The sequence below is a fragment of the Podarcis liolepis genome (assembly GCF_965112155.1).
Source record: "Podarcis liolepis genome assembly, chromosome: Z".
Taxonomy (NCBI): domain Eukaryota; kingdom Metazoa; phylum Chordata; class Lepidosauria; order Squamata; family Lacertidae; genus Podarcis; species Podarcis liolepis.
Window position 1 is genome coordinate 8,414,575 of NC_139570.1, and position 27,137 is coordinate 8,441,711.

General features: G+C 41.7%; 2 long non-coding RNA genes across 2 annotated transcripts in view; one reads left to right on the top strand and one right to left on the bottom strand.

Moving 5' to 3' along the window:
* LOC310698878 overlaps positions 1-27,137 on the top strand; it is a 142,162-nt gene that overhangs the window by 23,640 nt on the left and 91,385 nt on the right. The window lies entirely within an intron of this gene.
* On the bottom strand, positions 5,471-26,210 carry LOC310698920. The gene is made up of 2 exons (XR_014521822.1): positions 26,128-26,210; positions 5,471-6,052 (listed from the first exon to the last, which is right to left on the bottom strand). It is a non-coding gene; the product is annotated as an uncharacterized lncRNA (long non-coding RNA).

The window sequence follows — 27,137 nt, forward strand, 5'->3', positions numbered from 1 at the left end:
ACTTACTTGCAAAGGTTAACAGCGTTATTGTGACATCAGGGCACTTCAGCTATTGATATCAAGGATGCAGGGTTATCAGGAACAATGCTCAGCAACATGCACATCTTGACATATACTTGAATCCGTAGGTAGGGACCAAGAATATGTGGGCATTATGTCCAATAAAAATCTAATTAACTTTAGTTTGAGAAGGCAAGGTTAAATGTGCTTGAGAAAGCCGTATATGATTGAGGTAGCAGTTGGTCAGCGGGCAACAACAAACCACTTGAGTTTTCAGTACATTGCTATATATTGTGCACCAAGGATGAGCCAAGGATGCTTTGCAGATAGATTCTATTTTTGCAATACTTGAGGAATATTTAGAAATCTTATTAATTCTATTTATCATGTTATTCTTGGTGGGGGGGGGGAGAGAGAAAGAAAGAAAGAAAGAAAGAAAGAAAGAAAGATTGCTTTACCGTCGTGACTGTTGCATGCATAGACGATCGATAGAATTACCGTATTTTTCGCTCTATAAGACACACTTTTTCCCTCCTAAAAAAGTAAGGGTAAATGTGTGCCTTTTTTTTTTTAATGATGTTTATTAAAACATAAGATTTTTTTTAAAAAAATACACACGAAAAAGACAAAATTACAAAAAAGAAAAAAATATATAAAAAGAAAACAAAAATAAAACCATCCTTTTCAAATTCTCCAATTTCCATTACCTTCTTTCCACGACCTCCTCCTCCTCCCATCTCTTGTATCTTGATTAATAATTGTCCCAGCAAATCCTTTTCAAAATTCATAATATTCTGTCATTACTTTACCTTACTCTATTTATCATCCTATCTTATAAAAATCCTTGATACTTAAAAGTTAAATCCATAATTCATAATATTTAATCATTACATTACCTTACTCTATTCTCGTTTTATCTTATGAAAATAATCTTAGAGCTTAAAACTTAAATCTTTTTTTACCAACTTCTCATAACCATTAGCTTTATACCATATTCTTTAAACATTTTAACAAGAGCCAAGTACTTTCATTTCAGCATTTTCCCAACAGTCATCAGACATTTCTAATAATAATAATTCATAAAATAGTAATACAAAAAGAAAAAAAACAGTAGAATAAAAACAATCCAATCTTCTTCCAGCGTCCCCTCCCCCCGGACCCGGGGTTGTCAGTCCTTTCTGCTTCCCTTTAGTCTGGCGCATTAACCTGGTGCCCTAATATCCGAGGCCTTCAAATCTCTTCCCTGTCCCTTTCGCAGCTCTTCTTCATATTTTCCTTTCACCCGCGGGAACTCCGGCTTTATAGTGTTTTTGACCCTTTTCAACAAATCAGCCCCTTCCTCATAATCCAAACTGAGCTCCATATGATGTTTTAGAGCATATTTCATATTTCCTCCAAAGTTGGAGGTCTCAACAACTCCAAGCCTCTGACGACCCATTTCCAGACTCGGCAAGTCCAAACATCCCTGCATAGGGTGGTCAATCCAACCACCCATTTCCAGTTCCCAAACTTTATCTTTCCAAGTCTGGTTCTTTCCGAGTTCATTAGCCAAATCCAAAAGCTCGTTTTCCTGCTGGGCCGAGAGTTCCTTCGTCCCTGGCATCCCAGATTCAGCAGGGTCCTCCTCTTTCTGTTGTTCTGTCATGGCGCACTCCTGTTTCGGTCCCTGAATGGGCTCCAAGTCATTTTCCACTGCCTGCTTAAAGGCACTAGCAGCTTTTATCATAAAATCCGTCTTCTGGCTTAACTGGTCCAATAGGGCACTTATGTTACAGAAAGCACCCAACAGTGCTTCTGAAGGCATTGTCCTGCAAGGTCACCAAACTCTTTCCCACAGTTGTAATCAGTAAACAGCCACAAGTTCCCAGGATTTAGTTACAATTTCATAGTTCCCCTCTTGGGGGAGAAACTTCCGATTGTTCTTTTCCTTAAGCACAATGGCAACAAAATTTCTTCTTTAAAGATATTCTGTCCACATTTGTCCCTTTTTTAAAAAAAGCGAAAGGAAACAATGGAATCACAATGTTTCCCTCCTTTATACTATCTGTCAAAGCATTTATTTCTGGTCAATGAGCTTCAAACGCCAAATCTGACACCCCGCTCCAGGGTCAGGACGGTGGAAAAATACTTTGCTTTGACTTTGTTTCCGCAGGTTTAAACAGCTCAATAACAGTCCCCCTTCTTTTCCTGCTTCCGAAGGGGAGTTCCGCAGTTTTAAATGGTGAAAGACGATCCTTTAAAAGTAATTTTTAAGGCTCTAGTTTACTTTGTCTTTGCTTTGTTATAACTACTAGAGAACGGAAGGGTGACTTCCTGTTTACCCCTTTCCGTTTCAGTACCAAATTAGGATAAATTTAAAGTCCAAATTCCTTTTATTTCGCCAATGCTTGTTTGAAATCCAGTTATTTAACATTCCAGTACTCACGGTTGGTTATTTCAATACCAAATTGTCCCAGGAAAAAGGCAGCGCTCTCCGGCAACGGCTGTGCGGCTTCGCTCCGCAGAAAAAGCAGACGACTCACAGCACAGCGCCACTTCCCCCTCTTCACTTCGCAGCCCATTTCTGGGTTCCTTGGTGGGTTGGGGGGCGCTAAAGATGCCCGCCGAGTCCCACGGTCACAGGCTTCATCCGCCTGTGATTTTCAAAAGGGTCCCCGCTATGCCGCAGCGGGAAAGACCCGTTTCTTGCGGAGCTTGTCCCTCCTGTTCAGAGGGAGTCCGCCATCACCGGAGGCGCCACCCCGGAAGTCTGGGGGACTTGAAGTGAGGATTCGAACCCTGGTCTCCAGCAGTCTAGTCACTACCCCAAATTGGGTCTGAGGCACGAACCTTAGTCTGTCACCAGGAACTCGCTAAGAGATTAATCAGGCTTGCCCCTTTACTACCAACTCCAGTGAGGAAAACTGATTTCCAACTACTGTAGGTAGCCAATTTTTAACTACCCCACATGGCCTTGGGAATCTCATTAGCACCAGCATTTAGGGAGATTTTTCTTTTCTTTTTTCAGATCACCGTATTTTTCGTTCTATAAGACGCACCAGGCCATAAGACACACCTAGTTTTTGGAGGAGGAAAACAAGGAAAAAAATATTCTGAATCCCAGAAGCCAGAACAGCAAGAGGGATCACTGAGCAGCGATTCCTCTTGCTGTTCTGGCTTCTGGGGTAGCTGTGCAGCCTGCATTCGCTCCATAAGACATATAAGACACACATTTCCCCTTACTTTTTTAGGAGGGAAAAAGTGTGTCTTATAGAGCGAAAAATACGGTAATTCTATCGATCGTCTATGCATGCAACAGTCACGACGGTAAAGCAATCTTTCTTTCTTTCTCTCTCTTCCCCCCCACCAAGAATAACATGATAAATAGAATTAATAAGATTTCTAAATATTCCTCAAGTATTGCAAAAATAGAATCTATCTGCAAAGCATCCTTGGCTCATCCTTGGTGCACAATATATAGCAATGTACTGAAAACTCAAGTGGTTTGTTATTGCCCGCTGACCAACTGCTACCTCAATCATATACGGCTTTCTCAAGCACATTTAACCTTGCCTTCTCAAACTAAAGTTAATTAGATTTTTATTGGACATAATGCCCACATATTTTTGGTCCCTACCTACGGATTCAAGTATATGTCAAGATGTGCATGTCGCTGACATTGTTCCTGATAACCCTGCATCCTTGATATCAATAGCTGAAGTGCCCTGATGTCACAATAACGCTGTTAACCTTTGCAAGTAAGTCAAGTTGCTTAGTAAAGCATTCGTTCTGATTTATTTTGGGGGAAAGCATTTACCCTTCACTTTCCATAAAACAAAAACTTGGTTTTTCATATTTGTTGCAGAAATGCACCAAATCCACTTTAATTGTGTGGTGTGAGTTTGCAGGCATGTGATTGAATCCCACCTGCAAAACAGCAATGGTCTGAAAAGTGCCTCAGTAGCCTGGCCTTGGGTTTAAAACTCATAGAAACTCAGTGGGTGTGATAGAGGCCTAAAATGCATCAGCCTCTCTAAATGCTGCAGAGTGCTGGCCTCGCAGGAGCACTGTGAGTGTGCCCCTCAAAGCAGGGTGTTATTGGCCCCATCGGCTGGCCGGGCTCCCCACTTAGCTCTAGTGGGCAAGGGTTATTCCGGCCGTGCACCCCACCACCATGGCACCCCACCCTGGGTGCCAGTGAGGAACACTCCGCCACTGGCAGTCAGGCAGTCTTCTGTCTCTACATCTGTAGTTTTTTACAAGTGTGAATTCATCTGAAATCCTTTGGGGAAGAAATTACGTTGAACACAGCATCTGAAGGTTTTGAATGAAGGTCCCTGATCAACAAAATGAAGTGATGAAATTTTGGCTTTGGGTTAAAGCAATGGGTTAAACATACAGGTATGGTTCAATATACCGTGAGCAGTAGACGGTGTTTCCAAAATATGTGTTTCAGTGTCTCTCTGGGGCACTTGACATTTGTCATTTTTACCATTTAAATATTTAAAGAACAGATTGTTATTTCTGCTTTAACCCGAATTAATAATTTATTCTGGTGTCGCAGTGCTTAGGCCAAGTTTTAATATTATTATTAATAATCATCATCACCATCATCATCATCACCCAAAACAGCAGAAGAAACCACAAGGTTTCACAACTAGCCAATAAGCTAGTACCTAACAAAACTGTTTAGTGTAAAACCTCTAGAGAGCACTTTTTCTCACTCCGAAGCATTTATTCTGCTCTATCAGTAAACATTCTGAAAATGGGGCTTAAAAAAAGGAAATGTGGTCATCCTACCTTTTGTCCTTTTCTCTAAATTGTTAATGCTTTTCCACACAGCTAGTGAAAAATCTCCCCCTTCCGCCTTGTTCAGTGAGGCATTTATTTTTTCTATGCTGTGACTACATAATGAGGGCCTGCTGAGACAGTATGTGTAATGCATACTTGTGTGCGTGATAACCATGGGAGCTCAGACTTTAATCATAGGGCTCTGTTTACCAAGGCGGGGAAGAGGGGGAGAGAAAAGAGTTATGTGGGTGTTCTGATGTTGCACTGTGGAGTATTCTTTAAGAAGCAGGATGTGACTTGCTTTATATATGATTATTGAATGTCCCGCAGAAATGAGTGTGTGATTTAGTAGGAACAGATAGTCAAAACACACCACCTTTTTTCAAAGAAAGGTGGGTTTTGGGGTGTGTGTGTGTATGTGTGTTTGCTTGCAGCTCTCCATTTTAGTAGCAAAAGGCAGTTTGCGGTGTCAAGAGTGCATTAGCATGTAACACCAACCCCACCCCCCACCCCATCTCACAGCTGACCTGTATATTTGTAAGCTTTGTGAGCAAAGAATTATTCAAAAACACATAGTCAGTTCCATCCACTGGACGATACCTAGGGGGTTAAACCAGATACTTTATTATGTTTCCCTAAGATTTGAGGCAGGTAATGGACTTTTTTGGGTGGAGGGGGTGCACTAAAAAGAAAAAAGGAAAACAATTAAAATGTATTTTATATAGGAATAAAAAACATTCCATGCCTGCTTACTCACAGCTATTAAAAGGCAACCCAAACAAGAAAGCCAAAAAGTGCTTCTGGAAGTGGAAGGTAGAGAGTCTGTCCTGCATCTAAGGAAAGGGTGGCTTGCAAGAATTCCTCTGTTTTTCTGTCCTCTTATCTCTGCTCCATGGGAGATGCCCTGTTGGTAGATCCACTTCTGGTGGAGTAAGTGCCATGATGACTCAGGGCATGGCCTTCTCAGTGGTATCACCCCAGTTGGAACCACCTCTGTGAATTTGATCCCTCCCTCTTATTGGTGACCTTTCAGTCCCCCTTGAAGGCATTTTTATTCATTCCAGGCTGGTTGTAGTGGTTAGAGTGTTGGACTAGGATTGTGGATTAAGAGGCACATAATGTGACTTCACTCAAATGAAAAGGAAGTAGATTTAAACTTTGTCTGTGTTTGTGTTATGGGTTCTCTTTATGGGCAAATGCAAGGTAAGCACTGACATTGTATAACCAAGGTAAGTTGAAAAAGTGAGGTATTACTGAGTGTGGTCAGCATATTGTTCACACCCTAAAAAAGAGAGGTGACAAGATCAAACAATTTCATATTGGTTTTTTAATGTTTAATCTGCCTGGGGTAAGCTAATATGGTGCTATTAAAGCATATTTTTAGCATTCTTGTCTTATACTACAAGTTGTTGCTTTTTGTGGGAAGCCTCAGGATGAGGCAGGCTTTAACATATCCAAATAAATAAGACATGCCCAAGAGAGAGCAGCACTGTCTGCAGACATTAAAAGCAATTCAGAAATATCAAATTTGTCCTTAATAAAAACCAAAGCCGGAAACATTTTTTTTCATTGGGATACTTGCTGTGTCTCAGAGTTGTTGCAGCTTGTAATAAACTATATATGCAAATCACAATACTGTTAGGCAACAGTGCAATGTTTTTTGCTCCCTAAAATATGCAATTGGTTGTAGTTATTAAATAGGCATGACAGGTCATTTCTGATAAATAAAGCCTAACAGTATTTTCCCTCCTCCAATCCCTGTTTACTGGGGACAATCTTGGTTTTCTTGTAAATCACCACACCCAGTTTTGCTTTTTGATATTTTTGTAGGGGGGCGGGGAATATGTTCATGTGTGTTCTAGAGATGTCATACTTCAGGTCTCATCCCTCTTCCCAGAGATGCTCACTAGAGCTGAGTAGATACATCATCAGTTTAGTCTAGTGCGTATAAATTCATGCCTGAAGAATACTGAGGCACCATGGAGTGTAGAGCCTGTCATTAACATCCTGCAGTACTCCTTGGTAGAGGAATATGGCCACATACACACATAGAATCATAGAGTTGGAATAGACCACAAGGGCCATCGAGTCCAACCCCCTGCCAAGCAGGAAACACCATCAGAGCACTCCTGACATATGGTTATCAAGCCTCTGCTTAAAGACCTCCAAAGAAGGAGACTCCACCACACTCCTTGGCAGCAAATTCCACTGTCGAACAGCTCTTACTGTCAGGAAGTTCTTCCTAATGTTTAGGTGGAATCTTCTTTCTTGTAGTTTGGATCCATTGCTCTGTGTCCGCTTCTCTGGAGCAGCAGAAAACAACTTTTCTCCCTCCTCTATGTGACATCCTTTTATATATTTGAACATGGTGAACTATAAACTGACCATAATTGGAAATGCTAGCCCCAGTAATGAGAGCGCAATATTTATGAAATTGGATAACAATATTGAAGGGATCAAAGTTTAAATGTTAAAAAGGATAATACATTTTGTTTCTAGAATAAATGGACAATAAGGGATTTAAACTTAAATTGCTATTAAAAGTACCAAAGAAACACATGAAACAAGGTTACAATTTGCTGATAAATTTATTGTCGGGAATGCTTTGTGCGGGAGATGTGGGGAAGTTCGATGGAATGTTGAAACAAGCTGTTGAAGGGTTATGATTCTTTTTATTTTTTTTCACATCTTTCGTTTTTCTTTTTTTCTTTTTTCTCTTGTTGTTTTCTGTATGTATCTGGAAAAAATGTAATAAAAACTATTAAAAATATATATATATATATATATTTGAACATGGCTATCATATCACCCCTTAACCTCCTCTTCTCCAGGCTAAACATGCCCAGCTCCCTTAGCCGTTCCTCATAAGGCATCGTTTCCAGGCCTTTGACCATTTTGGTTGCCCTCCTCTGGACACGTTTCAGTTTGTCAGTGTCCTTCTTGAACTGTGGTGCCCAGAACTGGACACAGTACTCCAGGTGAGGTCTGACCAGAGCAGAATACAGTGGCACTATTACTTCCCTTGATCTAGATGCTATATTCCTATTGATGCAGCCTAGAATTGCATTGGCTTTTTTAGCTGCCGCATCACACTGTTGGCTCATGTCAAGTTTGTGGTCAACCAAGACTCCTAGATCCTTTTCACATGTACTGCTCTCAAGCCAGGTGTCACCCATCTTGTATATGTGCCTCTCATTTTTTTTGCCCAAGTGCAATACTTTACATTTCTCCCTGTTAAAATTCATCTTGTTTGTTTTGGCCCAGTTCTCTAATCTGTCAAGGTCGTTTTGAAGTGTGATCCTGTCCTCTGGGGTGTTAGCCACCCCTCCCAGTTTGGTGTCATCTGCAAATTTGATCAGGATGCCCTTGAGTCCATCATGCAAGTCGTTGATAAAGATGTTGAATAAGACCGGGCCCAAGACAGAACCCTGTGGCACCCCACTAGTCACTCTTCTCCAGGATGAAGAGGAACCATTGATGAGCACCCTTTGGGTTCGGTCAGTCAGCCAGTTACAAATCCACTGAGTGGTAGCATAGTCAAGACCGCATTTTACCAGCTTCTTTACACACATGTACGTGTGTGTGTGTGTGTGTGCGCGCACACACACACACACACGCACAAGGTGGATAGAAAACAATGTACAGTACATCCAAGAATGAGGATGCTATGATGCTATGAAGAACTCAGTCTTGACTGTATTCTAAAAAGAAGACATCAGTTCTTACTCAATTATGTTGTGAGATTAAGGACGGAATGCCATCAAATTGTAGTGAACGATGTAGCAGGGTGTTTGGGGATTTTCTTGGCAGTGGGGAGGAATGGAATTTTTTCAAGTTTTTATCTGAGTCTTTTAAGTTGCAGACAACAGGTGCAAAAGTATCCATTCATTAGATCCTTATTTTTTTTAAAGCTTTCCCTCTTACATTTAACCACTTTGATTCTTTTTATACTTGCTTATAACTTGGGCTGTCAGATGATTAAAAAAAAAAGTTGCTTGATCAAATAGCTGTTAATTTGATTTATATAGGCATACAGGAAGATTTTAGGCTTAAGTTTAGGTTGTGAACCTAAATTCAATTTAAAAAGATGTGCAGAAACTAAAACTTTTTGTTCCCAGGCAAACATCTCAGGAAACAGCCCCATTTCTGGGTTAACATATTTAGCATTGAGCTGAATGTTTATAAGAACAAAACACCACTTAGGTTGCCTCCCTGTGCTTGCAGTGCAGACATTAGTAATAAAAATTGATGTGTGGAATTTGTTGAGTTTCCTCCTAACCATGATAGAAAGCCCTTATATAAACAAAACTATCCTGTGGTGGCAGATGCCATGTGTCTGACATCTATGATCACTTATGTCTTCCCCCCACCTTCAGTGTTCATTCTTGAGATTCCCAGAAATATATTGGTCCTCATAGAATCATAGAGTTGGAATAGACCACAAGGGCCATCGCGTCCAACCCCCAGCCAAGCAGGAAACACCATCAGAACACTCCTGACATATGGTTGTCAAGCCTCTGCTTAAAGACCTCCAAAGAAGGAGACTCCACCACACTCCTTGGCAGCAAATTCCACTGTCGAACAGCTCTTAATGTCAGGAAGTTCTTCCTAATGTTTAGGTGGAATCTTCTTTCTTGTAGTTTGGATCCATTGCTCCGTGTCCGCTTCTCTGGAGCAGCAGAAAACAACCTTCCTCCCTCCTCTATATGACATCCTTTTATATATTTGAACATGGCTATCATATCACCCCTTAACCTCCTCTTCTCCAGGCTAAACATGCCCAGCTCCCTTAGCCGTTCCTCATAAGGCATCGTTTCCAGACCTTTGGCCATTTTGGTTGCCCTCCTTTGGACACGTTCCAGTTTGTCAGAGTCCTTCTTGAACTGTGGTGCCCAGAACTAGACACAGTACTCCAGGTGAGGTCTGACCAGAGCAGAATACAGTGGCACTATTACTTCCCTTGATCTAGATGCTATACTCCTATTGATGCAGCCCAGAATTGCATTGGCTTTTTTAGCTGCCGCGTCACACTGTTGGCTCATGTCAAGTTTGTGGTCAACCAAGACTCCTAGATCCTTTTCACATGTACTGCTCTCAAGCCAGGTGTCTCCCATCTTGTATTTGTGCCTCTCATTTTTTTATTTTTTATTTTTGCCCAAGTGCAATACTTTACATTTCTCCCTGTTAAAATTCATCTTGTTTGTTTTGGCCCAGTTCTCTAATCTGTCAAGGTCATTTTGAAGTGTGATCCTGTCCTCTAGGGTGTTAGCCACCCCTCCTAGTTTGGTGTCATCTGCAAATTTGATCAGGATGCCCTTGAGTCCATCATCCAAGTCATTGATAAAGATGTTGAATAAGACTGGGCCCAAGACAGAACCCTGTGGCACCCCACTAGTCACTCTTCTCCAGGATGAAGAGGAACCATTGATGAGCACCCTTTGGGTTCGATCAGTCAGCCAGTTACAAATCCACTGAGTGGTAGCATAGTCAAGACCGCATTTTACCAGCTTCTTTACAAGAATATCATGGGGCACCTTGTCAAATGCCTTGCTGAAATCAAGGTAGGCTATATCCACTGCATTCCCTTCATCTACCAGGCTTGTAATTCTGTCAAAAAACGAGATCAGGTTAGTCCGACATGACTTATTTTTCAGAAATCCATGCTGACTATTGGTGATCACAGCATTCCTTTCTAGGTGCTCACAGACTGTTTGCTTAATGATCTGCTCCAGAATCTTCCCTGGTATTGATGTCAGACTGACTGGGCGATAATTATTTGGGTCCTCTCTTTCCCCCTTTTTGAAAATAGGGACAACATTTGCCCTCCTCCAGTCTGCCAGGACTTCGCCTGTTCTCCAGGAATTCTCAAAGATGACTGCCAGTGGTTCTGAGATCACATCTGCCAGTTCTTTTAATACTCTTGGATGCAGTTCATCTGGCCCTGGAGACTTGAATACATCTAAACTAGCCAAGTATTCTTGTACTATCTCCTTAGTTATTGTGGGCTGTGTTTCCTTTGCTAAATCATTTGCTCCAAATTCTTCAGGTCGGGCATTGTTTTCTTTATTGGAGAAGACTGAGGCAAAGAAGGCATTGAGGAGTTCAGCCCTTTCTGTGTCCCTGTTTGCATTTCACCATCTTCTCCTCTGAGTGACCCCACTGTTTCTTTGTTCTTCCTTTTGCTACGGACATACCCATAAAAGCCTTTTTTGTTGTTGCTTTTAACCTCTCCAGCAAGCCTGAGTTCATTCTGTGCTTTAGCTTTTCTGACTTTGTGTCTACATGTGCTGGCTATTTGTTTGAATTCCTCTTTGGTGGTTTCCCCCCCCTTTCCATTTTTTCTACACATCTTTTTTTAATCTTAACTCAGTTAAAAGTTCTTTAGATAGGCACCCTGGCTTCTTTAGGCACCTTCCATGTTTCCGTCTCATTGGTATTGCCTGAAGTTGTGCTTTTACTATCTCCCTCTTAACAAACTCCCAGCCATCATGAACTCCCTTTCCTTTTAGTATTACTGACCATGGGATCTCACCCAGCACTTCCCTAAGTTTTATGAAGTCGGCTTTCTTAAAGTCAAGAAATTGAGTCCTAGTATGCTTGGCTGCTCCTTTCCTCTGTATAGTAAACTTCAGAAGAGCATGATCACTCGCGCCTAATGATCCTTCCACTTCTACCCCACTAACCAGGTCATCAACATTGGTTAGGACCAGATCTAAAATGGCTGTTCCTCTTGTTGCTTCTCCCACTTTCTGGACAATGAAGTTGTCTGCAAGGCCAGTGAGGAATCTGTTTGACCTTATGCTCTTGGCTGAGTTTGACATCCAACAAATATCCGGGTAATTGAAGTCCCCCATTACTACTATCTCCCTTCCTTTTCCGTGCTTGGCCATCTGTCAGACATTAGTCAGTTTAAAGCCCTCCTGATGAGGTTTCTGAGATTTTTGACAAAAACATTCCTCCCAACCGTTGTGAGGTGCAGCCCATCGCTTGCCAGAAGTCCATCTTCAAGAAACTGCAGTCCGTGATCTAAGAATCCAAACCGTTCCTGCTTACACCATTTGCAAAGCCAGCTGTTCACTTCCACTATTTTTCCCTCTCTCCCTGGGCCACGTTGTTCAACTGGGAGGACAGATGAGATGACAATTTGTGCATTTAATTTCTTCAATTTCTTGCCCAGAGCCTCGTAGTCTCTTTTGATCTTCTGGAAGCTATTGCTTGCAGTGTCATTGGTTCCCACATGAACCAAAAGGAAGGGGTATTTGTCAGTGGGTTTTATGATTCCTTGCAGTCGTTCAGTTACATCTTGGATCTTAGCCCCGGGGAGACAGCACACCTCCCGAGACATCTTGTCAGGCCCACAGATCACTGCTTCTGTTCCCCTCAGTAGGGAATCCCCTATCACCACTACATGCCTCCTCTTAGGTTTGGTCGGGGTTCTTCCGTGAGCTGTCCGTTCCAAGGTCGCCTGCACATTCCCTGAGGACTGACTTTGCTGCTCGTCTTCATATACCTGATCGACTGTAATGAGGGAGAGATCCTCAAATGGAGTCTGTTCTTCGTCTTCCATGCTAGGGGAAAAGACTTCAAAGCGATTGTGTATTTCTAAACAATCAGAGCAAACCCTGGGCCTCCTACTTCTTTGAGTCACGTTTCTCCATATATCTGGCACCTGTGTTGGTGAACTAGCCTCCTTCTCAGGGGTGTCCCCTGTCTCCTCCTTGGCGGAGACGGTGTTCTCTGTTGCTTCCAAGAAGAGCTCCAGCTCTCTAATTCTTTGGAGCGTAGCTACATGTTCCTCCAGTTGCTGGACTTGGTCTTTTAAGAGGGCAATCAACATGCAATTGCTGCAGGTAAAGCTGCCTGCAACCTTTGGCAAGATGGCAAACATTGCGCAGGAACCGCAGGCGACTGCAGCTGTTCCCTCCCCCTCCATCCTGAGAACGTGTCGTTGGGGGTGGCTACAGTGGTCCTCCATCTTTAAAAGTGTGAAGACAGGACAAATACCCCCCCCCCAAAAAAAAACCTAGGTCTCCCCCAACAAACGTTTGAGACTAGCTCCCCTAAATCTAAAAGATGGATCGAACTGCGCATGCCACTGCCCTGCAAGCTCTGATAAGCTCCTCCCACAGCTAATCACCTGACTCAACAGAAACCCTGCCCCCTCTGACCTTTGCACAGGGAGAGCAGCTAATCAGCCACAAAGAAACACACACACAAGAAAACCCTTTTGCTCCTCCTTCAGCTGCTGCCCTGCAAGCTCTCACTGGTCCTCACTGGAGAAGTTTTTGACTATTTGCTTGGTCTTGATCTTTATTCTCATATTTTGCACTAATTTCTTTATTTCTTTCTTTTTTAAAAAAACACACCTTATGTGTAGTTCATACTCTGATAAAGAATGTAATGTAATGCTTGCTAAGTCAGCATTCTGCATAGGAGAGATGACTGTTAACATTCTTCCAACTTGCTCCATGGATGGAAGGTTTTCTTAATATCCGGCATCTGCCTCCTAAAGATTGCATGGTGATTCAGTTGTTCCTTGAATAATATAATGTGCATGCCTTCACAATCTTACTGCTGCTGATTAATAATAATCAAACCTATAATTATTTAAAATCTGCCTACTTTGCAAATAAATTTCAACGTACTATATTTTTAAAGTTTAAACTGATGTTTCAAAATTAGATTTAATTCTTTGTTTTGTGAACCCTCAAAACTGCAGTTTTCTATGGAAGACTCCTGGGTGTCAAAGGGTATTATAGTATAGAATATAGAGGTGGACTGCAGTCAATTTATGGCACTGCTTATTGCATTTTGTATTTCTTTATACTAACTTTGATCATGCACTGCTTGGCTACTTCAATGATGGAGAAATATTCTCATCTTTTTCCTCTCTGCGGTTCACACTCTGTTGTAATTTTTGTTATGTGAATTAATTTGCTGATCTAGGAAAAATGACAAGACACACACACGATGCAATCCTGAGCACATTTACATGGCAGTAAGTTTCTGTGCGCTGCTCTGGTTTGCCAGAAGCGGCTTAGTCATGCTGGCCACATGACCCAGAAGCTGTCTGTGAGCAAACTCCGGCTCCCTCGGCCTGTAGAGCAAGATCAGCGCTGCAACCCCAGAGTTGTCTGTGACTGGACCTAACGGTCAGGGGTACCTTTACCTTTACCTTTACCTTTAAGTCTCATTGAATTTGGTTTTACTTCTAAGTAAACATGTTTAGGATCTCACTGCAGGGTGTTTCATTGTTGCCATGATTTAAATTCAGTGAATGTAATTCTTCTGCTGTGGGTACAAATTCTCATCTTGGTACCCTTGTTTACCATTGCTGACAAGCTACTTAGCAGCTTAGGTACAGCAAAGTTGAACTTAATGGACATGGATGATCTTGCAGAAACCTCTGTTACCTAGCAAGCACTGTTTTTTTAATTAGCATGCAGAAAATACCAAAACATAGATTGAGCAGACTTGGTTCATGGAAAGTCCATTAAAATTCTTTAGGGAGACCTCATGATTTCAGGATTTAGGAAATCCTCATGATTTCAGAGTATTAAACCCTCTATTTTAAAAATGCAATTCCAATGAGATTTATTTTAAAAATACTTCTCTATTTCTGCTATTCTTTCCACCGCCAAATCCTTCCTCTCTGACATTTGATATAGGTCACATTTACACCATACATTTAAAGCACATTTAATACACATTTAAAGCCCATGGTTTCCACCAAAGAATCCTGGGAATTATATTTTGTTCAGGGTGTTGAGAATTGTAGCTCTGTGAGATGTTCCCAGGATTCTTCGTAATGTGCTCTAAATGTATGGTGCAGAAGTGACCTTAAGAGTTAAGTGTCTCTTTGCCTTAGAGTTCAAGTGTTCACAACGGCCTCATAGGGGCAAGACAGGAGAGGAGCTGCTGTGCCCATTAGGCCTGGTACTCCTGAGCAGGCCTTACTTAATAAAGAATTATCTTCACTTTGTGTGAATTCTTGCTGGTTGGCTCCCTGGCAGAAAGGCATATAGACTGGAAACTTTTCTTATGTATTCAAATGTTATGTGTGCTGTTAGAGTGTATTCTCTTAAAAGCTCCCCAGTTCAGCTGCCTTGCCATCATCGTGTTGGCTCACTGTTTCACACTCTGAAACAGTACAGAAAATGAAATGGTTACTAATCGAGTGGAAAATATACTTATTTTTAAATCTGTATAATTGTATGTTCATCTCTGAAAATATCAGGATAACTTAAGCCTAATTGGAAAGGAGGTGTCATTTTAATCTATGAGAATTCACGATGCACTGATACAAAGGATACCAATTTCTTTTTAACACAAATTTGAACCTAGCAGCCTGATCTGCAGTGTAATGTTTATAATCTCATTCTTATCATGATAATCACATGAAGGGTTGGTATTATGTTACGTATTGGGCTAGATGCAGATACAACTGGTGATTGCTTTACCATGGTTCAACCACAGAATCTCTCTCACACATACCTTCAAGAATACAGTGGTGCCTCGCAAGAGGAAATTAATTCGTTCCGCGAGTTTTTTCGTCTTGCGGTTTTTTTCGTCTTGCGAAGCACAGTTTCGGAAAAGTTTTGGAAAAGCTTCAAAAATCACCAAAGTCTTCAAAAACCTCAAAAAAGGCTACCACACCGCGTGCTATGAGTTGCTCCTCGAAGTCAAGTCGCAACTGTATTAACGGTTTTAAGAAAAAGGAAACAAACTTGCAAGACGTTTCCGTCTTGCGAAGCAAGCCCATAGGGAAAATTGTCTTGCGAAGCAACTAAAAAAACCAAAAACCCTTTCGTCTTGCGAGTTTTCTGTCTTGCGAGGTACCACTGTATGCTACTTCTGGCCTTAATCATGGGTCTTTTGGCAAAAGCAATAACTGGGCTTTGAAATGACAATCCCTGGTAAACCCTAATCACATGATCATAGAACTGTAGAGTTGGAAGGGACCACGAGGGTCATCTAGTCCAACCCCCTGCAATGCAAGAATCTTTTGCCCAATGTGGTGCTTGAACCCATGGTCCTGAGATTAGGATTCTCATGCTCTATCAACTGAGCTAATGTTATATGGTTAATGTTTCTGACATAATAGGATAGTTTGCACAACATGGAAAGTGAAACAATGGCTAACCAACACAATAAACAGTATTGTAAACAACCCTGTAATTTCATTGGGAAAAGGGCGGTGTAGCAATAAATAAATTACAAATTATAAATAAATAAGTAAATTAAAGCTCTGTCTCCGAGCACTCTTTTTATTTTTTATTTTTTGCAGCAGAAATCCACTCTTTAAAGCCAAAGTGCAGCCAACAGCAATTCAGGTTTTCTTCATATTGCTGTTTGGTCTGATTCAGATTTAAAGTGGATTTATGTGGGGAGAGCTCTAGAGCAAAAATTTAAAAAGAGCGCTTGGACACAGAGATATAAAGTGTTGACAATGCCTGAAAAGGATGGAGGAAATGTGTGTTTGGATAAGCTCCAAGCTAAACCAGAGTTTGGCTTAGCTTATCATCTGAACTGGGAGTCATGGTTAAGCTCTCTTCTCACTAAGCAGAAACTGCCCAGATGTAGAGGGAGTGGCAGAGCAACAGGAGAGAACGTACAGTTTGTTAGAAGAGCAGTCTAATGTTATATGTAAATAGACACTAGGTGCTTCTGCTGGAGTGTGTTGGATTGTTTACTGTTGATTGTTGTTCTTTGTATAAACAAGTGAAAACAATAAAGTATTGTGGGTGGGTGGAGAAGAGCAGTCTTTTTAATTCTAACAGTCCTTGTGCACCTTACAAAATAAATGGGATTGCTGCATCATGATGTTTTTGAAGACAACAGTGTACTTCATCAGATACATGGTGTTGAGGAAAACATAGCATAAAGTGTTGAAGAGGTTCCTAAACTTTCTAAGCATTCCTTCTAAGCCAAAGGAATAAAAGCAATGAAGAGTCCTCAGACACCTTAAAGTGTAGCATATTAGAAGCTTTAAGTACGAAAGAGTTTCTCTGTTTTCCAGGTGAAGTGGCTAGTAATCGCCAGGAGGCAGAGACCACTGCTGTCAGCTCTCACTTGCATGCTTCCTTTAAGCATCAGATGGCCCCCAGCGTGGATAGATAGCAGGACCTTTGGCCTGATTAATCAGGGCACTTCTTAGAGGTGTCATCTAATCATCACACATTTCATTCTGCTTCCTTAGCAGGGATCTGCTCCAGAGTGCTTCTGCCTGGGTGCCTTTAAAGACATGTGCTACTTAAAAAACACTAAACGCTAGTTATTATTTGTGTGAGAGAGAGGTGGTCAGTGGCCTGAGGCAGAAAGTTCAAAATGCATTCCCATTCTGGTAGTTCATTATAGATTGGCTAAAATGTATTTTTCTATTTGTAAATCCAAATGGTTTCATTGCAATGGACACCTAAGCCTTCACTGCACTTCTTGTGGACATTAAAAAACAAAAAACCACAAACACCCTATGCAAAAAATGTTTCTGAGGCTTTTTGTTCTAGTTACTATTAATAATAAGATTTTATTTTTATGATATGACTATGTCATTTAATTAGCTGGTCCTAGAGTAAAATGAAAGTTTTCAATTTATTTGTTTGTTTGTTTGCTTGCTTGCTTTAGAAGTATCAAAGATGCCAACAAATAAGCTTTGAATACTGGAAGTTGCTAGGGAAAACTTAAGACCCATTGTTTTGATAGATCCTATTGTCAATTGCCATTTACTTAATATAAATGTACTCCATCTCAGCTAACAGATTCATTGAATGCTGAGACAGATACTTGCTTCTGTATGTATAGCTCAGCCACTTCTTCCTCTGGTAACTTTTAAGAAAATTAAAGCTCTACATAACTGGGTGGGTTTTTTACAGGATTATCGATGTGGAAAATGTTAGAAAGGCTAGTCATAGATGTTTCAGGATCATTGACATATACAGAAATTTGAAAATGTTAATTATAAAATAAGCCATCAACAGCTAGGCAACCCTAGGAATGCGTTGAGAATGGAGGTTAAGAATTGGGGCACAAATTTAATTATACCTAACCTGCTCTGGAGCTAGGACCTGAAGCATTGGATTCAAGTTACAAGAAAGGAAATTCTGACTAAACATCAGGAAGAACTTTCTGATGGTAAGAGCTGTTCAGCAGTGGAATGGACTCCATCAGAAGATGGTGGACTCTCCTTCCTTGGAGGTTTTTAAGCAGACAGGATGACCATCTGCCAGGGATGCTTTAGTTGAGATTCCTGCATTGCGGGACGTTGGACTAGGTGGGCCTTGGGGTCCCAATTCTACAGTTCTATGATTCTGTGATAATGCTTCCAAAATAGTGTTGCACACACATTATTCTTTGACTGACAAAGGGAGCAGGTTAGTGAGAAGCACAGATAAGCACTTATATATGGCCAAATGGTGATAAAGATTTTCATCTTGAAAGGGTAGGGTATCATCCTGCATACCTGGGACAGCATCCACCTGGAATGGGCTGTAGCTGAGTGATAGAGCACCTGCCTATCACTAGAGAAGGTCCCAGGTTCAATCCCTGGCATCCCCAGGTGGGGCTCAGAGAGATTCCTGTTTGAAACCCTGGAGAGATGCTGCCAGCCAATGTAAACAATATTGCGCTAGATGGACCAATGTTCTCACTACAGTATAAGGCAACTTTCTGTTCTGCACGTCTCTATGGGGTTTTGTTCCCTTTTTCTTCTATGCATGCAGTAAATGCCTTCCCTTCCCTCCCAGGTGAATTGAATGTTGAATGTAGGAGGAAAACAGCAAGCATGGATGTTCATCTGGCATAAACAACATGTGTTTTCTTCCCTTTAAATCTACTCATTGCATAAACCTCAGATTTCTTGAGATGCAAATGTGTTTGCTCACAAACACAATGCATCCTTCAGAGGCCTGCTGAATTTTTGACAATATAATGTTAACGTTAGTCACTGAAGGCTTCAAAGGAATGTGCAAAACAGTAATTTCTCCTCTGCACAGACACACTTGCCTCTTTTTTTATTGAACACTTTTACCCAACTAGGGGACAGCATATGCCTTGACTATAGATATACAGTGGTACCTCTGGTTAAGAACTTAATTCGTTCTGGAGGTCTCTTCTTAACCTGAAACTGTTCTTAACCTGAAGCACCACTTTAGCTAATGAGGCCTCCTGCTGTCGCTGCGCCACCGCTGTGCGATTTCTGTTCTCATCCTGAAGCAAAGTTCTTAACCCGAGGTACAATTTCTGGGTTAGCAGCATCTGTAACCTAAAGCGTCTGTAACCTAAAGCGATTGTAACCCAAGGTACCATTGTATGTGTTTGGCAGTGTACACACAGAGATAGATAATAAATTGTACTGGGTCTGACTTATGTAAGGGAAGAGGTAACCATCATTTATACTTCCTGTGCTTCACTTTACATTCACAAACTAACTTGTGAGAAGGTGTGCCAGAGCACCATCTAGAACAGTGAGAACCATGTGTACAGAAGCTGTTAGGATGTGGGCATGAGGAATGTATTTTAAGATCTCTGCTTTTAAGAAGGGCTCTCAGCTGCAGTCAATCATTTAACAGAACATCTAAGGCTTTGTTTCTGTGGAGCAGAAAATCAATACTTATCTCTGCAAGGTGTGTGTGTGTGGCTAACTGATGACCAGACTTTTTAATTTGTTAGTAAAGAAAGCAGTAGACTAACATGTGATAAGATAATCCAATTTTAGCAAGGCTAGTAGCAAGAATCCTCTTGGAACAAAATTACAGGCTTGGTGTTAAAAGTTTTATGTCACTAAAACCAGAACTGTTTCATTTGCTGCCTTCTGCGAATTGTAGCCTCAAGTGATAAATCAGTGTGGGTGGTGGTGGTGGTGGTGTGTTTTTTCTTGGTTTTGTTTTGTTTTGTTTTGTTTTTGGTTAAGTACACAATCCACCTACCTAGTCCTGCACTATTTACATGTTACACACATTAGGAAATGTGGGGTTAAAAGAGTGTGATTTACCCAAGGCCACAGTGTGAGCACAGAACTATGGAAGGGTCAAGTTAACCCTTGCTTCCATTAAGTCCATAGATTTTTCAAAGGAAATTGTATTATAAACTTGATTAGGAGGGAGGGCTACTATCTCTGTCTGACAGTGAGAAAGCAACTACATGTTAAATTAAATCACTTGTGGCCTGAATCAAGATAAAAGGTTTTTATCTTTACCTTACCAGTGCCAGAGGCGGTTTTAGGGCAGCATGACCAGTTCTACTGCACTGGGCACTGAGCCTAGGGGGGCTGCAAGGTGTTGCAACTCTGAGATAGTGAAATGAGCAGAATGGAAGGGGGTGGGGTGGGGTGGGTTTTGGCTTTGCACAGAGTGCTGCTGAAATTTGAAAGACCAAAGTCCCCCCCTGCCAATGCCAGAATGTTTGTTTTAAAGTCATCACTGCTTTGTGAATGGTGATGCTTACTGTTTTATATACATTAAAGCTGCAATTTGTCACAAGTACCTAACATATGGTTACCAGATTTTTTTCAATGAATCTGGGGACACTTTTTTTTTTGGAAGCTGAGTAGCAACAGGGAGTCAGTAGTGGGGATGGTGAGGCCCAAGCAAACAAAGACCCTGGGCCCAAGCAAACATGCATATTGTAAAAAGGTGCAAAGCCCTTCTTTCACACCCTGTGAAACATAAATGCGCAGTTTTTTAAAAACTGGGCAACAGCGCGCCACCCACCCATGACTCCCAAGCCTCCCCTGATCACCTTCCCCCTTTGTTTTGACAGATTAGGAGAGGCTCGGGAGTCACAGGTGGCCGGCCATTGCCCAGGAGGGGCCAGCCTGATAGTGCCGTTTGCTCTGGCTGGCTACAGGAGCTGCTCGCTGCCGTGTCGCAGGAAAAATGGCGGGCAGCGAGCAGCTCCTGAAGCCAGCCAGAGCCAACTGCGCTAACTGGCTGGCTCTGGGTTGCTGAGGCTGCCGCTGCCATGTTTCCCGGGGACAGATTTGCAAATCTGGGAATATTCCGGGGACGGAATTTGCAAATTTGGGAATATTCTGGGGATGGAATTTGTCCGGGGACAAATTTGCAAATCCGGGGACTGTCCCCAGGAACGGGGGACGTCTGGTAACCTTAACCTAAAAGCCAATTCTTGCCCATGAAAGCTTCTGTTGCAATAAATTTGTCAGTCTTAGGGTGCCACAAAACACTTTGATGTTTTTGTTTTCTAAACAACAATAGGTAGACTATATATGATTTCCATGCCAGTATTGCTCTTCCCCGTGTGTGGGAAGTGCTAGAAATTACAGTGGCCTTTAAAAAAAAAAGCTTTTACAAATTTGCCTTTTGATTGGCCTAGGAATACTTTTGAAATTAATTGTTGCCAAGTTAGGCTTGCTCCTGCTGAGACAGGTAGTGAGCACACTAGACTGAAATCTGCAGCTGCAACCCTTGAATAAAGGATGGGAAATAAGTGGCCTTTCAAATGGTGGTTTCCAACTTCCATGACCCCCAACTAGTATGGTCAATAGGCGGGGATGATGGGAACTGGTGTCCAGCCGTATCTGGAGGGTCACAGATTCCCCAACCACTCCTATCTGATGCCTATCTGATTCCCCCACCCCAATGCATTATAAACTTAAACAGGAGCATTACCCCTTTATTACTCGGAAGTCTTTGCTTACTGGGAGCATTATAAGAAAAAGGAGCTTTCAGGCACCATCCTAGATTATCTCTACACAGCTCCCCCTTACTCTCTAAGGTTGTTCTTCCAGTTTAACTGTCAGCATACATTCCCTCAATTTCTACCCATTCTATTATTGAAAGAACATGTCCCTGGTCATTTGTTGGTACACAGCGAGTAAGGTTATGATGCTTGCCTGCTCCTGATAAGCTTATTTTTCCTTCAGAGCTGGAAAGAAGTTGCTGCAAACGCCTTGGGCAATAGCTTCTGTTTCTTGCCCCTATGATATATAATGGACACTGCTAAAAATGTTTTTGTTTTGAATTTTGCCATGGATTCTCTGCCCCTGCCCTGCCCCTGTTCACATTCACTTGTAGGAACTGGGGGACAGCTATTGGACTGGAGGAATAATATTTACTGTTGTATGGCACATTTCAAAAGTTTTGAAAGCTCTTTCAACCACCCTATGTGTTAGGTCTGTACTGTATTATTAATCCCATGTTGGCAGATTGGGTAGTGGACTGAGTCTGAAGCAAGTGTAACTTGTCATGGCTTGTCTAGTGAATTTATGGCTGATGTGACATTTTGTTTGAGCAGGGATTTCATGGCTCACATGTTTTCCTGTGACATTGAACTATTTGGTTTCAAGATTTCAACACTCTCAATGGCTTGGGACCAGGTTACCTGAAATATCACCTCCTCCAATATGTAACAATTCTGATCTTAATACAGTGGTACCTCGGGTTAAGTACTTAATTCGTTCCAGAGGTCCATTCTTAACCTGAAACTGTTCTTAACCTGAAGCACCACTTTAGCTAATGGGGCCTTCTGCTGCCGCCACGCTGCCAGAGCACAATTTCTGTTCTCATCCTGAAGCAAAGTTCTTAACCTGAGGTACTATTTCTGGGTTAGCAGAGTGTGTAACCTGAAGCGTATGTAACCTGAAGCGTATGTAACCCGAGGTACCACTGTATTGTTTTGGAGGTTCTACTCTGAGTTCCCCCACCAAAGGAAGTAAGGTGGGTCACCACCAGTAAGAAGAGGGACTTTTTAATAGTGGCATCTTGGCTACCAAACAGCTGTCCTAGCGAGGTTCATCTGGTACCCTCCTTTCGGTCCCTTTGGCACCAGGTGAAGCTCTTTCTGTTCAACCATTATTTATGGACATCATATATACCTCCATCATAATATCTCCTTATTTTAACTTTTGGAGTATAGTGAGTTTTGTTTTTGTTGTTTTTTATTTTGGCTTGGGTTCATGTCTTGTTTTCATATTTAATTTGTTTTCCTACATAAGCTGCCCAGAGAATTTTATGTTATGGAGCAGCACACAAATACCGTGAATTCATTTGTGGAGGTCTGTATGGTGACTTTTGTGTTCCAGTATAAGTGGAAAGTGTGACTATCAGAAAAGGGACTCTTATAGTGTTTGAGAAACTAATTACATCAGACCTTAGATCACCTCATTTGCAGTTGCAGAATAAGAATAATAGCCATAATGATTACTATTGTCCCTGGTTTAGCACAACCACAGGTGTAGTGATTGTGCCTGGTGCACTTAAGCAGCAGTAATTACTTACTGGAGTGGAGCACTGCACAATGCTTCTCTAAGGAAATGAACCACACCTGTGAACTTATAAATCTTGAATGTCTTTAAGTTCGGATATCACTAGAAAGAAGTGAGAAGGATGCATGTGGCTGGTTGGTTGCAGTGGTTTTTTCTTTTCTGTTTCATTAAGACAGAATAAAACTCTTTACAGTTTTTAAAGAGTTCTGCTGACATGCCTGCCAACTACTGAATTGTTCGTGGAATTCCAGTCTTGGATCAGCTTACAGTGGTACCTCGGGTTACATATGCTTTAGGTTACAGACTCTGCTAACCCAGAAATAGTACCTCGGGTTAAGAACTGTGCTTCAGGATAAGAACAGAAATCGCGCAGCGGCGGCACAGCAGCAGCGGGAGGCCCCATTAGCTAAAATGGTGCTTCAAGTTAAGAACAGTTTCAGGTTAAGAACGGACCTTCGGAACAAATTAAGTACGTAACCAGAGGTACCAATGTACTGTATTTTTTTTGCTTTCCAGTCTTGCAATGACAGTATAAAGCCATTAGATGGTGCTACTTTGCAACCATAGCTTCTCTATCTGGCATGCTCTGAAGTACAGTGGTACCTCGGTTTAAGAACTTAATTCGTTCCAGAGGTCCATTCTTAACCTGAAACTGTTCTTAAATCTGGATCAGTTTTAGGGCTCATGTACACATCCGCTGGTGCCGTAAATGGGTCCAAGCAGTTCTCCCCTTGCTGCCCTACTCTGCAAGGGAAAATAATAATAATAATAATAATAATAATAATAATAATAATAATAATAATAATATATTTATACCCTACCCACTCTGGGCGGCTCCCAATCAAGTGTTAAAAACAGTACAGCGTTAAATATTAAAAACTTCCCTGAACCCATTCTTTAGTGATAGATCGGAACAAATGGCAATCCAGGGAAAACCTGAGTTGTCATTTGGTCTGATTGAGCACTAAAGAGCAGTTTTCCTGGGGCGGGGGGGGGCAGCGGCACAAGAGGAAGTGTGGATAAATCCTTGCTGCTCTTTCAGTTGAAAAAGTGTACTGTCTTGAATATTAACTTGTTTGACAGCCCAGCATGGTACTGTCTCCTGGGTTATGATTCACATAAAAGGCTAATGCTTTGCAATGAAAATGACACTGGTTCTAAGTTCCTGGCAAGCATACTGATTATAAACTCATATAGTGCTGAGGGCCACTGTGGTGAAGAATGAGAAGACACAAGATTCACTGGCAAATTTTGGTCCAGTCATGCTCTCTCAGTCTGGCCTATCTCAAAGGGTTGTTGTGATGACAAAATTAGGGTGGGAGAGAACCATGTAGGAGACAACCTTAAATTCTATGGGAAAAAATAATTTAAAGTGTCAGTGAAGACTGCTGTTTAATGGCAATATCTTGAGAGGCAGCTGAACCTATGCCCAAAAAGGGCAAAGTCATGCCAAAATCATGTTTCCGTTCACCATCTTGATTTAAAACGGCATGCAGCATCCAAAAATTGACCAAAGCTCCTTCCCCCATCTCGGGAAACCTTGTGTCACACTTAGCAGTAGCTCGCTAGGTGCCCAAACTCATAGAGAACAGGTGGACAGGCAGGCAAACTATTTCCCAAAATATATAGATCTTTAACTACATGGAAACCAAACACCTGTCCTGAACTATGAATATGTGATTTATACTTGAGCAGTTGAGAACATTCCCCTTGAGATTTTGAAGTTAACTGCAGCAAAGTTGATGATGTTCCATGAATAAAATGCCTCAAAGGTTGCCCACTTTTAATGCCTGTCTTCGGTCTAACATACATAGTTTTATTCTCCCATCTGAGCACTTCTGTCTGATATTACTGTATGGACTTGACTCTGGCCACATCACAATTTCCTAGGTCGCACACTGTTAACTAAACTTGTGTTCCTGGTATTGCAGGAGCCCCACAGTTGTTACAAGCCTTAGCATAACAGAATAAAGAGGAGGAGGGGATGGGTGTAATGGTGTGCTGCATTCTGTGATTATTCTGACAAACATTTCTTTGTGACATGGCTGTCTTCTTCACTCAGACTCTGCCCACATGGTACAATAGCTTAGCATCTGCTAGACATGAGGGGAGGGTTCTCATGAAATGAAGACGAGACCAGAATGTTACCTAGCCTGACACTGAGCAGTCAGTGAGGCAGATGCTACTGGAACATAGTGCAGACTTTTTACTTTTTCATGTTCTTTTGCTGCTTTTTTAAAATAGCTTTTCCAGAACAATCAAAATAACACCCATGGATATTTTGCACATGCAGATCATGGGAGAGTATTTTTAAAATACAACAGGGCTACTAGTCATATTTCTGTTGTTCTTATTGCTCAACTTTTCTTTTATTACGTCTTGTAAATTATGCTAGTTTTGTTCCCGGTTCTCATGTTGCTCAACTCTTGATTTTTATTATATACTGTAAATCATATCAGGGTGTTTTTTGTCTACCAGTGAGTATTTTGGCAGCCTGTGGAGATTCTCCTGTGGGTTGGTCTCTTCTAGTGCTGGGAAGTATTGAAGGGTGAGATCCTTTGGCGATGCTGTTTAGGCTCCAAATGTATAAAAAGTAGAATAATATTTTACCTATGTATCTGAACACTTAATGCAGGGGTGGGTGATCTTTTTCAGTTCAATGGCCGCATTGCCTTCTGGAGAACCTTCCAGGGACCATATGAGAGTGGTTGGTGGGGCCAGAGGCAAAGGTAGGCAGAACAGTGGATGCAACTCTTACTTTGTACAGTAGTCTACATTCCTGCTATGCAAAAGGTAAAGGTATACACATACATCCCCCACAAAACAGTGTTGCAGGCTGGCAAGGAAGCATAGGGAGAGAGGGGGATATGTTGTAGTTAAACTCTAAGCACAGCAGCCTGTTCTGTTTTAAGAACTGCTGGAAGTAATATGATCCTGCACATACTGCCTGCAGTTGACCTAGGAACAACCCAGGGAAACATGAGACCATAGAAATAAGGGCTTATCTTGATCATCAGAACATTTTGCCCTTTGCATAAGCAGAATAAAATGAGCCCTGATGCAGGTACATCCCAACTCCTGTAAACTCCTTGTAACATCCTAAAAGCTTGTAATACTGTACAGTGCACCTTGTTCACCTCTCACTTGAATGGCACTTAAGGGCTTCCTTCTGGCATTTCTCCCTCTCTCTGACATGGATGTTGTAGAAGTTCTGATGAAACTGATTAAAACAAAGGGAAAATGAGAAGAGTGGTGAGGGAGATCCCTAGGTTTGGACACCGTCTCAAAAAGAAGTTGCCCAGAGGCAGATGTGCACAAAAGATCCTAAACATTAGGGAGGCTAAAATATGAGAGGAGGTATTCTTGCAGATATATGCTGGGCTCTAGGCTCTAAAGGTGATAAGTGGAATCTTAAACTCAGCCTGGAAAATTACTGGAAGCCAATACAGGCCAGCAAAGTTTGTCTAACGTGCTTTGTCGCCAGTTCCTGGCGATAACCTTCAGAAATATGCTGGGGCAGCTAGCCCCAAAACAGCATACAAGTACACTGTACTTTGAGCCATAGTGGTGTTTTCCAACAGAGGGGCGGTATGAGAGAGGATTGTCCTCAGAATGCCGCAAGTGCATTAACTCACCAAAGGACCTTTCTGAATGTTGCAAAGTAGTGAAGGAAAGAGAGAGAGGGGTTTTTATTTTATTTTTCTTTACCAGTATTTATATTGCCACTGACATAGAAAGCAGATGGCCACAGTGGTTCTCCTCCCTTCCCTTATAAGTGGCACTTTGTTTTGGCATGCTAATTCTTCTTTGGTTCCCCAAAATAGCAAAACAGGCAGAGTCAATTATTTTTGGACTATGCTGTGTGTGGAGCAATTAGTTGCACATGGCAGTTGGTTTTTAATGCAACGTAGGCTCCTCTTCGGAGCTGGCATCACTTGGCTATTCCTTTTATGACAGAAGGGGGCTGTCTTTGCAAAACTGCAGACAAATTCAGTAGCTTCTCCGGTTTTGCACACACTAATTAGCTCTTGCTAAGCAAGGCAGTTGGCCCTGCATTTTCAAGGTTTGGCTTTCAATACGTGCAAGGGTAAGCAAAGAGGTGGCAGGCGATAGTGGAAGGCTGACACACGGTCCTTTTTATTGAAGT